A 13,678-nucleotide genomic window follows, 5' to 3' on the forward strand; every position below is an offset into this window, starting at 1 on the left:
GCTTCAATGCTACCCCACACTTTCTGCCACCGTCAAACGTTTGGCTACACAACACGTCTCTGTGATACTCATCTATTATGTGTGCAGTTGTATGTGTGCGTGTGCATGCATGATTGCGTGTGAGGTTCATGTCGGTAGGTGTGTGGAACGAGGAGGATTTTTGGACGGCAAAACACAGCTGCAGGAATATCATGTTCCTGACATAATCAGAACAAATTTACTTTTGATTGCCTCAGTGTTGGACCAAACACATTTTACCTCCTTTTACACGACGCCCTCACACACAAACTTTTACTCTCGAGCGTTAAAGGCGATCATTTTAACACCAAAAAGGCTGTGACTCATCAAACTGAAATATTTCATTGACGTTATTCAGGCGAAAGCCTCATTTAGTTTATTTCCTCGCCGGAGTCCCAGAGCATCAGGACTCTAATGGGTTATAATTATTGCCATTAACGCCAAATTTGCATCATTTATTCACCACTCTGCTGGATTTTGTTAGAAATTACGAGCTGCCTTGGACTTAGAATAACCGATTTACCCCAAAGGGCTTAATTATCATTGAGATAAAACAAATGTCCACACGCCCGTCATCGCCGCATCATTTAGACGATCACCCCCTGAGCGGCATCAATCGATTTTAGCAACGGTCCACAGAGAACCATCTCTGACGAACGGATGGCGAGCCACTAGTACCACAGAGACCGATAACGTTATATTGAGAACGTTCACTAATAAACTTGAGCATCTACACCATTTCTTCTTTTTGTAATCTAACCCAGTCCAAAGCGTCAAACGACACTCCCAATTTTCATCGCAACATTTACCCGAAATGTTACCAAGGAGAAATGAGCACTAGACGGGTTAGCAATGGATCATCGGATGAGACGTGTTAGGACGCGACGTCTTTAATACATCATCAAAGGGTGTGAAGGATCTGTTACTCGGCTTTGACAAACAGCTGAAGATCGTTTCTACGATACGCTGACACCAGAGGAGCTAAGGACCAGCACGTTGAAACGGAGCCATGGTGGTGTTTCTTAGATTTGCGCAAAAACCCTCAGCCTCGGGCCTGTCGAGCTGGGCGTGAAGCTTAAACCCTGGGCCTCATCTATCATCTGAACCATCACCGGGCATCAGGGTTCCTCACATCCTGAGCGTTCATCCGGAGATCAGAATCATCCCATTTCCCAAGTAACAAATGAGGGTGCTACAAAGAAGCTCAGTTTTGCAGAACTGCACCAGTCTGAAACTCACACGGGTGCTGAGACGTCTTTTAATTCATTAGTCGCTAATGCTTGTGAGTGTGTGAAGTCAAACGTGTGGAAAAACAGATTCATGGCTGAGTAGTTAATTGTAAATCAATCAGTTCACCGTAAGACGTGATGGTCCTGGAATGGCATTCCTAAAAAAGTAGTCCCTACCTAAGTAACCACAACCTACTACTAAAATCCAAAGTGGATTATAGTTTGTACAAGCCTCTAACTCAAGCCTAATGTCTTTACTAACCCTGAACCACACCTAAATGGTTTATACAACACGGATGAAATCACGTTCAGCAAACCAGTCATCAGAACAACATCTTCATGTCAGTTGAAAAGCCGGTGATTGTGATCTTAAAGGAGGGACATCACATTCACACACGCATGCATGCACACACACCTTAAAACGTTTTATATAACAGGTAAGCATATCACTATCGCCTACATTCGGGATTAGGGATTCGAAAAAGTGTCACGTAATCATGACGTCAAGTTTCGGCCAAGCACCTTAAACGTTGTCTTAAAGGGATAGATCACACAAAAATGAAAAAAATTTCATCATTTACTCCATCATATTGTTACAAACTTGTTTAAAGTTCTTTGTTCTGCTGAATGCGATATATCTGTAAGGAAACAAAAGCACCATTGACTTCCACAGCAGGAAAAAATACTAATAAAGGTGCTTAAAAAATGTGAAAGTTTGATTAATAAACATCTTTCTTTGTGTTTTTTGTTCAAAGAAATTAATACAGGTTTGTAACAACTCGAGGATGAGTAAATTACGAATTTTTTATTGTTAATATATTGTTTACATTTTTAGACCACCGAAACGAGTCTAAATATTCCAGACGTTCCTAGTTCATAAGTTATTTCATTCAACACTGTAAAAAAACCCCCGTAGAAATTACAATGTTATTGCAGCTGGGTTGCCGGTAATTTACAGTAGATTTAAATTTATGTTATTTACTGGCAAGAGTTTGTTCAAAGTTAAATAAAGTTTAAATATTAACAAGTCTTTATCTTTACAGAATAAAACTATACAATAACAGCCTCATGCAAAGCATTCTGGGAACCAGAAATCATCATCAACCTTTTTCTGTTTTTTGCTTCAGATTTTGTTTCCCAGAATGTTGTGCTTGATGCTGTTTTTTTAGTTTTATTCTGTAAAGCCAAAGACTTAATGTTTAATGTTCATTTAACTTTGAACAAAATGTTGCCAGTAAAAAACATACATTTAAATCTACGGTAAGTTACCGGCAACCCAGCTGCAATTTCTACAGAGTTTTTTACAGTGAAGCTTTTAAAAACACACTAATTAATATGAACAAGTGTCTCACGGATTCATCAAAGATGAACGTTATCTTATACTGTCGGAAATACAAGCAAAGAAGACTACAGAAGACCAGCATATGTGGGTACTGCTCCTAAAAACTTTCCTGTTGATTCTACTCTTGAACCGAAGTAAAAAGGCGGAAGAGTGACAAATCCAGAGGCTTTATAAAAGACAAGATGTTTACATTCCTTGCCCTCTCTCGACTGCTTTAATGATTTAAAAGTGTTTGTGTACAATGAGGGTGTGTTGGTGTTAGATTTACTGGAAGCGTTTACCACAAGACTAGTTTATACCTCTAATAAAAAATGTCTAAATACGTGTGCTACTCTTACGTCTAAGCTAACACTCTTTTTTTTAAAAGATAGTTGACCCAAAAATAAAAATGTGGTCATCATTTACTCAAGTTGTTTAAAACCTGTATACATTTACTTTTTTCTGAACACAAATGAAGATATTTTGAGCAATGTTTGTAACCAACCCGTTTTTGAGCACTATTGACTTACATAGTATTTTTCTTTCCTACTAAAGAAGTCAATGGTGCTCCTGTTTTCTGCTTCATTACAAATATTTTCCTTTGCATTTAACAGAGCAAAGAAATTTATATGGAATAACCTAAAGGGGGTCGCACACAGGACGCGCAGCTCAGCGCCACGCCGTTCTAAAAAACTCGAACACATTGCTTTCTATGAGTATACTCACACCGGCGCCGACGTGTGGCGCCTGTCCGCACCGCCCAGCTACGACTCAGGAAGTTGCCACAGAGTGCCACTCACATAGTTTAATATTAAATAACATCATATTTGTCCCAAATCATTAACGATTAACATTGGCTGCTAACGCATATTTTGCATTTTGCTATCTGACGAAGCTCGCGCTATTTAATGTGCACTTCTGGTTTATGATACCTCCGAGTTGTCCTAGACTCGATGCGGCGTGACGCTGAGCTGCACGGCCGGTGTGCGACCCCCTTAAAGGAATGGTCTACTCATTTTCAATATTAAAATATGTTGTTGCCTTGGCTAAGAGTTGTTGATACATCCCTCTATCCTCTGTGTGCGTGCACGTGGGTGCTGGAGCGCGCTGCGGCGCTTCGATGGCATTTGGCTTGGCTCCATTCATTCAATGGTACCATTTAGAGATAAAGTTAGAAGTGACCAAACACATCAACGTTTTTCCTATTTAAGACGAGTAGTTATACGAGCAAGTTTGGTGGTACAAAATAAAACGTAGCGCTTTTCTAAGCGGATTTAACAGAGGAGCTACATTTTATGGCGTAATAGCACTTTTGTGAGTACTTCGACTCGGCGCAGTAACACCCTTGAATGAATGGGGCTAAGCTAAATGCTATCGAAGCGTCGCAACGCGCTCCGGCGCTTACGTGCACGCACACAGATGATAGAGGGATGTATCAACAATTCTTAGTTAAGGTAATAACATATTTTAATATTGAAAATGAGTAGACTATTCCTTTAAGAGTGAGTAAATGGTGACAGAACTTTACAGAACTTTAACTTGACATTTCTATGATGTAAAAAAGTGGACAGAAGTCTGCAAGCGCGTGAATCCAGCGCGCACAGTGACAAAGGTTGCACGTAAAATATAAACCTGCAGAAATCGCAAATCCCAAACTCGAACACAAAAACCAAGACTATGCGCGCAAATCAACACTTGCGAGGGGAATATCAAACCCTCGAGTACAAGTAGTTTGCTCACGCGCAGCCGATTCTACACGCGCGCAAGTCATTATTTAGTTTATCACTCAGGGGGCGGGGCACCACGACTTTGTGACAACAAATTCCATTGGCCCTGCTACTCCAGTTGTGATTGCATGTTGCTGCCGCGTTTAAAATCTTTTTTTACAGTCTATGCTTAAAACTTAAAGATGGCGGAGAGTAATGATGTAATATTTCTTTCCAAACAGCTTTAAAAGTATAATACTTGTCATACATTTCATAAGACTTTTTTAACATGTCATATAAACTTTGGTGTCCTCAGAGTACATATGTGACTTTTTTTTTTAGCTCAGAATACCATATAGATAATTTATTATAGTTTAAATTGCCACTTTGTAGGTGTAAGCAAAAATGTGCCATTTTTGGGTGTGTCCTTTAAAATACAAATGAGCTGATCTCTGCACTAAATGGCAGTGCTGTGGTTGGATAGTGCAGATTAAGGGGTGGAATTCTCCCCTTCTGACATCACAGGCAGAGCCAAATTTCATTGAGCTATTTTTCCACATGCTTGCAGAATGGTTTACCAAAGTTACTGGGTTTTTCTTTTTCACATTTTCTAGGTTGATAAAAGCACTGGGGACCCAATAATAGTACTAAAACATGGAAAAAGTCAGATTTTCAGGATATGTCCCCTTTAAATCTGCTACCATTTCATCATCATTATGTCTTTCTAAACCAACATGATTTTTGAATGTTGAACCATTTGTGAGCAATCATTTTTGGAGGTAAACTTTTCCTTTAGCTGTCTCAATTTATATACACCAAACTAGCACAGTCACCTTAAAGCAAACTTTCCTCTTCAGCTGGTTCATAAAATTTCACCTGTTTACACAAAAACACACGTGTAAATGCATGCATACACACACATTTCTCAACTCAATTCTTTGTGAAGCACTCAATATCATCAGCTGTCAGCACAGGGCCTGGACGAGTTCGAGGGCTGACGACTGGAAGAAGAGGTGGGGGTGGTTTAGAATTAAAATGTCAGTTGTGGGACCGACAGGCGGCGAAACGATTGGAGAGGTGAGACAGCTGAGAGGGCGAGACAGCAAGTCTTTATTGTGTAGCACTTTTACAAAAGATCCTCAAACCCACGTCAAAAGCGCTGAAGCCCACAGCTCTCAACAGACCTGTCAGAGTGACAGAGGATGAAAGAGTAACAGAGAGAGAGAGAGAGAGAGAGAGAGAGAGAGAGAGAGAGAGAGAGAGAGAGAGAGAGAGAGAGAGAGAGAGATATATTTGTATATACTGAGTGGATCCAATATAGAAAACATAAAGAGAACAGCTAGTTAAGTTATAGACTTGAGCTGCATGCTATTGAGCTGCTAGTAGACCATGAACCTGCTTTGTGTCCTGTAAATGCTAAAATTGTCATGTGGTTCTGTATACTTCAGTGGTAGAGCATTGCATTAGCAGCGCAAAAGGTCATGGGTTCGAATGCTGGGAACACACATGCTGATAAAAATGTATAGCTTGTAATGCACTGTAAGACGCTTTGGATAAAACCATCTGCCAAATGCATAAATGTAAATTTAAAGAGATAGTTCATGAAAAATTTAAATTCTGTCATCATTTATTCAACCTTTAATTTGTCCTAAATCTGTTTACCAATCCCTCCAGAAAAACGTGATTATGCGATCGCATGATTCAATGCATTATCAGCCAAAGTCTGCATATTTATGCAGGGGCCGCATTTTTTCAAATACGCAGCATAAATTGCAGATTTTCCATGCAAAATATGCAGGCCTTGCATGATTTCATAATCCCCGCATTTTCGTAGCAACAACGTAGCAGCAACATATATCTTAACAGAAAGTTGAAAAATTTTGCATTTACTTCACACATGCGCAGCCATGTCCCCTGTTGCCATGGAAATGTTATGAAGTGACGTAATTATGTGACGTGAATATCATTGAAAAGCTGCAAGTTCTCGCATTTTTTAAGAAAACGTGTCACAAGATCAAGGATTTTTGCCCGCAACAATCACAAGAAAACTTTTTTGCATTTTTCTGGAAGGACTGGTATACAATTCTTTGTTTTGTTTTTTAAAGATATTTTAAAGAATGTCTGTAACCAAGCAGATCTAGGACACAACTGACTTCCATAGTCAAAAAAAAAAAAAGAATACCATGAAAGTGAATGGTGCCCCAGATCTGTTTGGTACAGAGACCCTAAAAAATTAAATACCGTGTTTAGTTTTGCGTGCTCACGTGAAACTTTCGCATGCTCGTAAGCACGCGAAACTAAACGTAAAAAAATCTGCACTTGAAGGTTTCGCGTGAGCACATGAAACTAAACTTTAGATTTTTTACTCCAATGTCACCTTAGGGGCTCGGAATTTGGCTATTAACTTTTAAAAATATATTTTTTATATCTGTTTACCAAAACAAAGAACAACTTAATGGTAAGTAAATCATGAAAGAATTTTAATTTCTGGGTAAAATATCCCTTTAATGTAAATGTGTTCCCAACAAACATTGCGAACAAAAAAATAATACATTTTGGCAAATTCTTAACAGTTAAAAAAATAGATTGAACATGAAAACATAAAAACATGCTAGTTCACAATTATTATAAACCAAAAGAGCCTGCACTAAAAAATTACTACTAAAATTGCAAACCTAGTGTAAATGTTTTCTCCAGATTGTTCATTTCTATAGAGCTGTTTAGGTTGGAAAATCATCCTGCTTTGATGGAAAATATAGTATTCTGGAAAGCCATTCACTAGTGCCTTAAAAAACTGAGAAATCAATCTTCTGATCTAAATAATCTATATTTCAAGAAAAACTGAGAAAAATGTGTTTAATAAAAACTTAGGGTGTAGCAAAGAACACTTGCAGCACATTTTGTTTTAAGATTGAAGTTTTTTGGAGCATTTTGACAAATATCTCTGATAAAGAGATCAGCATGTTATACAGGTTAAACCGAACCAGCTTAAGCTATTTTGAGCCCAGCTCTTAGACCGAAGCACTTGTGCAGCTGTGTGACTTTAGTTTAGACACCTGCACGTATCACTGACCTCACTTTTACAACATAAGACGGACGAATCAAACTAATCAACTTGCCATATTTAAACCCTCTCATAAATCTGCTGGCTTTATATCGAAGGTACTTCCTTTATTCCGTATCCGGTTACCGATGTGCGTTCTCTCTCTGCCTACGACTAATGCGTTTTCCTTCTGGCCAACCTCACATCAATGTGCTGAAAACAAACACTATTTCACTTGGGCTTAATCCAGATATTTCTTCTTTGACATTTTTATGGAAGGTTCAGGCAAAGGAGTATTGAAGTTGCATTACAGTGAAACAAAACAAGCCTTTTGCTACAGTAGCCAAGAATCTGGGCACGCAGATGTGCGAGATCGGGTTTCAGGTGAAGCTGGAAGCTTCAACGAAGCAACTGCGTGTCTCCACAAACGCGAGAGGTGAGAAAAGCTTCAAATTTACACAAACCGCCATAACAGGCCAACACGGATCCGTCAGTCTGTAACTGTAGGAGCGCTGATAGCTAAGCCACTTGTAGAACAACAATGGATTCCGAGGATTAATCTTCAGACGCTTTCTGCCCCGTGAACACAAACATGACCAGCAAATGTAAGACCAGATGAAAATGCCCTTCGGACAACGTGAGAGCTCGGTTCAGGCTTCGCCACTGCAGTGCCGACAGGACAAGTGGGTTGACCTCGTTTTTGTAACATGAGAAAGAGCAGCACTCTGGAATTCACAAACTTTCATCTTCACAGTCAAAACCTTTCACCGCGCTTGCCTCAAAGGGTGCGTCAGCCGTCAGATATCTGCTGAGTGGATGGGCAGAGACCTGACTCATGCAGAGTGCAGAATCTGTAAGGATGATTGGAAAATTCCAGGGTATCCCAGAATTAACTGCAAAATTAAAATAAGGGATGCACTGATATTAAATTCGTGATGACTGATACCGGTAGATACAAATAGTTCGGGTTTTAAATTATTATGTCATAAAATATATGAGTTTTGTAGCTATTTGCCCCCTTTAATTGCTGGGATATCATTTTCCATGATCATCAGCTGTTTTCAAATAACAAATCAGTGGAAAAATGCTTTTTTCTACCGATACCGATTATTAATCGATATATTGGTAAATTACAATTTAAAGGTGCTAAAAAAGGCATTGAAATATTATGGGCTCTATCATACACCCGGGGCAATGTGCGACGCAAGTGTCTTTTGCTAGTTTCAACCCGGCGTAATGATCATTTTCACGTTTAGGGCTACGTTGTTTAAATAGCAAATTCATTTGTGCCCACTTTGCGCCCATGGGCATTCTGATCTGAAAACGAGGTGCGTTCAGGCACATTGTTCGTTGGCGCGTTGCTATTTTGAGGCAACTAAAATAGACTACACCATTGACCAACTAAAACCTGCTCTAAGTTTAAAGTCAATTGCGCAATATGTTTTTTTCTTATTTAAGGTGCGCGTTAGTAATATGCGCCTATAAATGGGACGACAACGCGGGTTTGCTTATCACACACATGAATGCGCAGCAGCAAAAAAACGCTTTTTTTAAAAATGAAAGATTAAAGGTGCCCTTCCTCTGGCGTTTTTATTGTTTTAGACTGTTGTCTGAGGTCTACTCATGATGTTTGCATGATTTTTACATCCAAAAACATCAAAAGCAATAAGTAATAGGCTATTTTGTACCCTGGTTTTGAGGCTGGTTAGAGAAGTGATCCGTTTGAATGGGCGGGCTGCATTGACGACTTGGAAGTAAACACCCACTGCTATTATTGGATAACCGTTTTTCGTTCAAACTAACTTTCAATTTAATCTCATGTGTAATCAGTTTAATGTTAAGTGAGTGTCTTAAGACACAGTGTCTTTCTTACACACGCATATTTTATCATAAACCCTTTTGACACACACGCGCGTGCCTTTTATCGTAAACCCACGCACAAAAACACACACAAAAACACACACACACACACACACACGTGTCTTTTATCGTAAACCCTTTCGATGCGCGTGTAGCAGCGCATGCACACACACACACACACACACACACACACACACGTCTTTTACACAAACCCATTCGACACACGTATAACGAATGCACAAACACACACGTCTTTTATCACATTCGATGCGTGTGCATCATGAATTCGCGTTAATCGCGTCCCTCTAAAGAGAACTCATAGTGACACAAAGTACTAAAGTGTTTTACTCGCACACACGCGTGCGTGTCTTTTATCATAAACCCTTTCAAAGTGTGTGCAGCATGAATTCGCGTCCCTCGGAAGAGAAAACACCGGCCGCTACAGTGACACAAAGTACTAAAGTGCTTTACTCACATAAGCTGCGCCATTCTGTCCGGATCCGCTTTTTAATCGCAGTCTCTCTTCAAATCCAGCGTTCTTCTGAACATCCAAATATGTAGCAACTGTTATGATTCCCTCGTTTAATAGGAATGATGTCTCTCGACGAAAAACAATGGCCCGAATACGGTACAGTTGACGTTTAGCCATCCTTGCTGTAACTTGTTATGAAAACTAATTCAACTACACGTAATATGTGGGCGCGGGCTCAAGTTGAAGAGCTCATGAATATTAATGACCTCGATCAATTCCACGTCACACTGATAAGATTTTTAAACTGACCTGATTTCTCCGCTTATGTCTTTTCAGTGGCTAGAGCTGACAGAGGAGGCGGAAGTTAATTTTCACATTCACAACACAACACAAACACACATGGACCTAACACATATCAAAAAATACAAGTAAAAACGGTTTTATGTGGAAGGGCCTCTTTAAAGGATTAAAATGTAAAACATTATGATTGTGTCTCTTGGACATAAATGAGGACTAATTATGAGACGTTAGAAGGCGTAAAGAGCTGCTTCACCTGAAGCCTGGTAAATAAATAAATGCTTTAAACAAATGCAGTTGTTGTTCTTTAAGGGTGTTTTCACATATAGTTCATTTTAAAAGAACCAAACCCAGTTCACTTAAAGTGAACCAGAAAAGGTACTAGCCGAATGTGACCTCAGTCCTTTTGGTGTTCACAATATAGTGGACTCAAAAGAGGACCCAGTTCTTTTTTTGGTCCTCTTCAGAACTGAAGTGATCTCAGACCCTTTCTAGTTCACATCACAACTTCATAAGAACTCAGACCCCAGCTTTCTGTGCAGCAGTTTATTTTGATACAATGTCAAAACCACACGCGATACAGACAGGGACCTCATTGATTTCACATATCAAAAAGAAACCGAACCACAAAAAGAACCCAAAAGCGAACCGTACTCAGACCACCTCCAGAAGTGGTCTGAGTTCGGTTCGCTTTTGGGTCCTTTTAGGGGGGTCTGAGATCACTTGGTTTGTTCACATATACACCCTGAACTGCTCTGAGAGCGTTTAGAGGGCTCAAACGAACTAGGTGTGAAAACACCCTAAATGTTTTTAAATGCTACCTTACGAATTTATTGTATATGATGACACTGTACCTGTGGATATGGTGAGATGAGAAACATTTTAAGTAATGCTTTGTAAAAATCCCATGGCGCTGTCTGAGTGCTGAAACGCTTCGGCTCTCCGCGCATTTGTAAATCATTTATCTCTTTGTATTTTTCTTGCATATTTGCTAATTATTTTATGAGATTACAATGATTATGTAGGATATCAATACATTTGCAGCAATTAAAAGCCTGCTATTTGTACTTCTTTGACTGAAATAAAACATCTTTTAAAGGTTTTAATCACCCAAAATTTAAATTTCAATAAAAATGAAAACAACATTTTTTTTTACATTAATCTTAAACTGGGGGTCTTCTTCCTCCACTTAGTTTTTCAGTTTACAAAGTCTGTCATCTAAATAGGGATTAGTCATAGCCCCAGTGCAACTGGCTTTTAAAGGGGATTAGAGATAAGACTCTCATTGGTTTATTGCACGTTACGCCCAAAACACACCCATTACTCATTAAGAAAATACGAACAACCCTTTCGACCGTGCGCTCCGCGCACAAACCATTTTCCCGTCATTAAATTAGCAAAAGTGGCATCGGACACGCCCATTAAGATTATTAAAATAGGGCCCTATGTTACAATGGTTCTCTGATATCTACATAGAAGGTTTGTGGCTTTACTATCAGTGCAAAAATTATCCAAATTCAGTTTTACATGTCCATTTACAACCCTAGGATTTGCCCAAAAATGAAATAGTCTATTACTACCTTATTTAAAAGGGTCATGAATAATAATGTTGCGCTGTGCTCTGATTGGCTGTTTCACAGAGCAGCTTATTCATTAGCTCTGTGTGTGTGTAAACAGATCTTATGTTTGAGTCTGTATCAGATGAAGATACAGAATTTGATGAATAATCAATTATTCAGAGATTGTTAATGGACGTTTCAGAGTTGTACGTTTTTTTTTTCAGTATGGACCTGCAAAACATAACTGTAACGTCAACAGTAGAACTTTTGCCTTAACGCTATAGCATATAGCATTAACTAGCATATAGCGCTAACTCAGCAGTCACAACTTTGCTTTTAGCATTATAACAACATTGCACTTACTTTAATGTTTGGAACATACATCACAACTGTAACGTCACAGTCTGTGTTATATTTGGCCTGTTTCCAGCGTTCTTTTGCATGCACGATGTTTGCATAAGAGGGAGAAGACAATTGTGTTTAAGGCTCACCATATGTCAATACCATGTACAGAACTCTTATTATTATTCTTTGCCTATGTAAATAAAGTTTTCCATATTACAGCACTTATAAATATCACTATTAAGGCCACCTTTACTGACTCTTGCACACAGCTGACTGCACAATCTACAGTAAAACAGCTCTGATGCGATACAAAATAAAACCTACCTAAAACCAGGTGTCATGTCTAGAGGAAAAAGAGGGGAGGAAAACCTAATATTTAAAATTAACAATTACAACCTACCCACACTGTAAAAAAACATGAAGTTAAAACAACTTTGTTTTGCCAGTCAATTTAAACTACTATTTTAAGTTTTGACTTTGAAAAGTTGACATAACTTATAAAAACAAGTTAAAATTGTTTAACTTTATTTGTTAAGTTAAAGTTACATAAAAATATGTGTTAACAAAAATGCTGCATTATTTAAACAATGATAATGAAAACATTTAGTAAGTACTGTAGACGATTATATATCGGTGCATCCCTAATAAAAATCTGTCTGGACAAACTTTAATGTTGGTTTGACAAACGCAACTATATCAGTTAAAAATGTGAATAAAACCCTTTCAATAGTTCATACTAACCCTAAAATTTATAAGATGACTTCACTTCGTCTAATCCAATTCATCAATTAAAAATTCAGTTCTGTAAAGAAATGCATGCATAGACAATAATGTGATTCTTTTAAAGATATTTTGAATTTATTAATTTAATATAATGGTAATTACATTTCTGCATCTTTACCAACTTTCCCGATTAATAACTGGACGCATTGATGGACGGACGGATGGACAGACATAATAATAAATTTGAACTATGAACCCTCATATGTTGTATGCGATTTAAACCTTCATCAGCAAAGCTGTTATGTTGTTTTGCATCAATGAACAACATTTTTTCTAAATAAAAAAGAAAAACGTCAATGACAGACATACAGTAACAGCATAACTGTTGTTCCAGCTCCTTGAGCGTGTTTGGCATTTGCGAGATTCCAGCGAGCTCTCTGAGGTCAATGAGACCTGTTGATGTGCAGAGATCTTCTGGCAGCGTACGACTCTGTTTAATGAGTATTTGTGTGAGGAGGTGAAGCGTGGAGCTGAAGAGCTCAGACGCACCTTTAACCGCTGTCAATCCGCTGCTGGGCCATCACTCGTCAGAGGTTGCAACAGAGGTACAGTCGGCAGGGTTCAGCGGCTATGAGACACTTCTGCTGACATTGCCTGAATGACTGACACACATACACACACGTTCACAAAAGTGCAAACACAAACATATAATGTCACGCACATTAAAATAAATACGATCCGTGCAAACAATATCACATTCTGTTGCATGCAAGCACATACATGAGAAAGACAACTAATTGTCTTATGACATGAAACTGTTAAATTCTTCTAAAGTTTTGTAAAACCATATCAAGTAATGATTATTTAAATTTTCCATAAGGAATGCACATACCTAGGACATTCTGAATAACTTAATAATATCTAAATAAACATGTTAACAACCAGGTAATGCAAAAAGTTTATGGTAGGAAAAGAATGGTTGTGTGTTTCCTAGATATCACCAATATACTGTTAACCCAGATAATATTATCAAGTAAACATCACTTAATATTTTCTGTTTTGAAGCCAAAGCTTAAAAAGTTAAGTTGATTTAACTTTTAAGCTT

General features: G+C 38.4%; 1 long non-coding RNA gene across 8 annotated transcripts in view; it reads right to left on the reverse strand.

Annotated features, from left to right (window-relative positions):
* LOC129422514 (uncharacterized) overlaps positions 1-13,678 on the reverse strand; it is a 112,658-nt gene that overhangs the window by 73,357 nt on the left and 25,623 nt on the right. For 6 of the 8 annotated variants that reach the window (XR_012358039.1, XR_012358038.1, XR_012358041.1 and 3 more), the window contains 2 exons: positions 13,123-13,235; positions 5,195-5,458 (listed from right to left, as the gene is read on the reverse strand). This is a non-coding gene — a long non-coding RNA (uncharacterized lncRNA). The remainder of the gene's footprint in view (positions 1-5,194; positions 5,459-13,122; positions 13,236-13,678) is intronic. The other 2 variants (XR_012358040.1, XR_012358045.1) reach the window with 1 other exon arrangement.

The sequence above is a fragment of the Misgurnus anguillicaudatus genome, chromosome 16 (genome assembly GCF_027580225.2).
Source record: "Misgurnus anguillicaudatus chromosome 16, ASM2758022v2, whole genome shotgun sequence".
Lineage (NCBI taxonomy): Eukaryota > Metazoa > Chordata > Actinopteri > Cypriniformes > Cobitidae > Misgurnus > Misgurnus anguillicaudatus.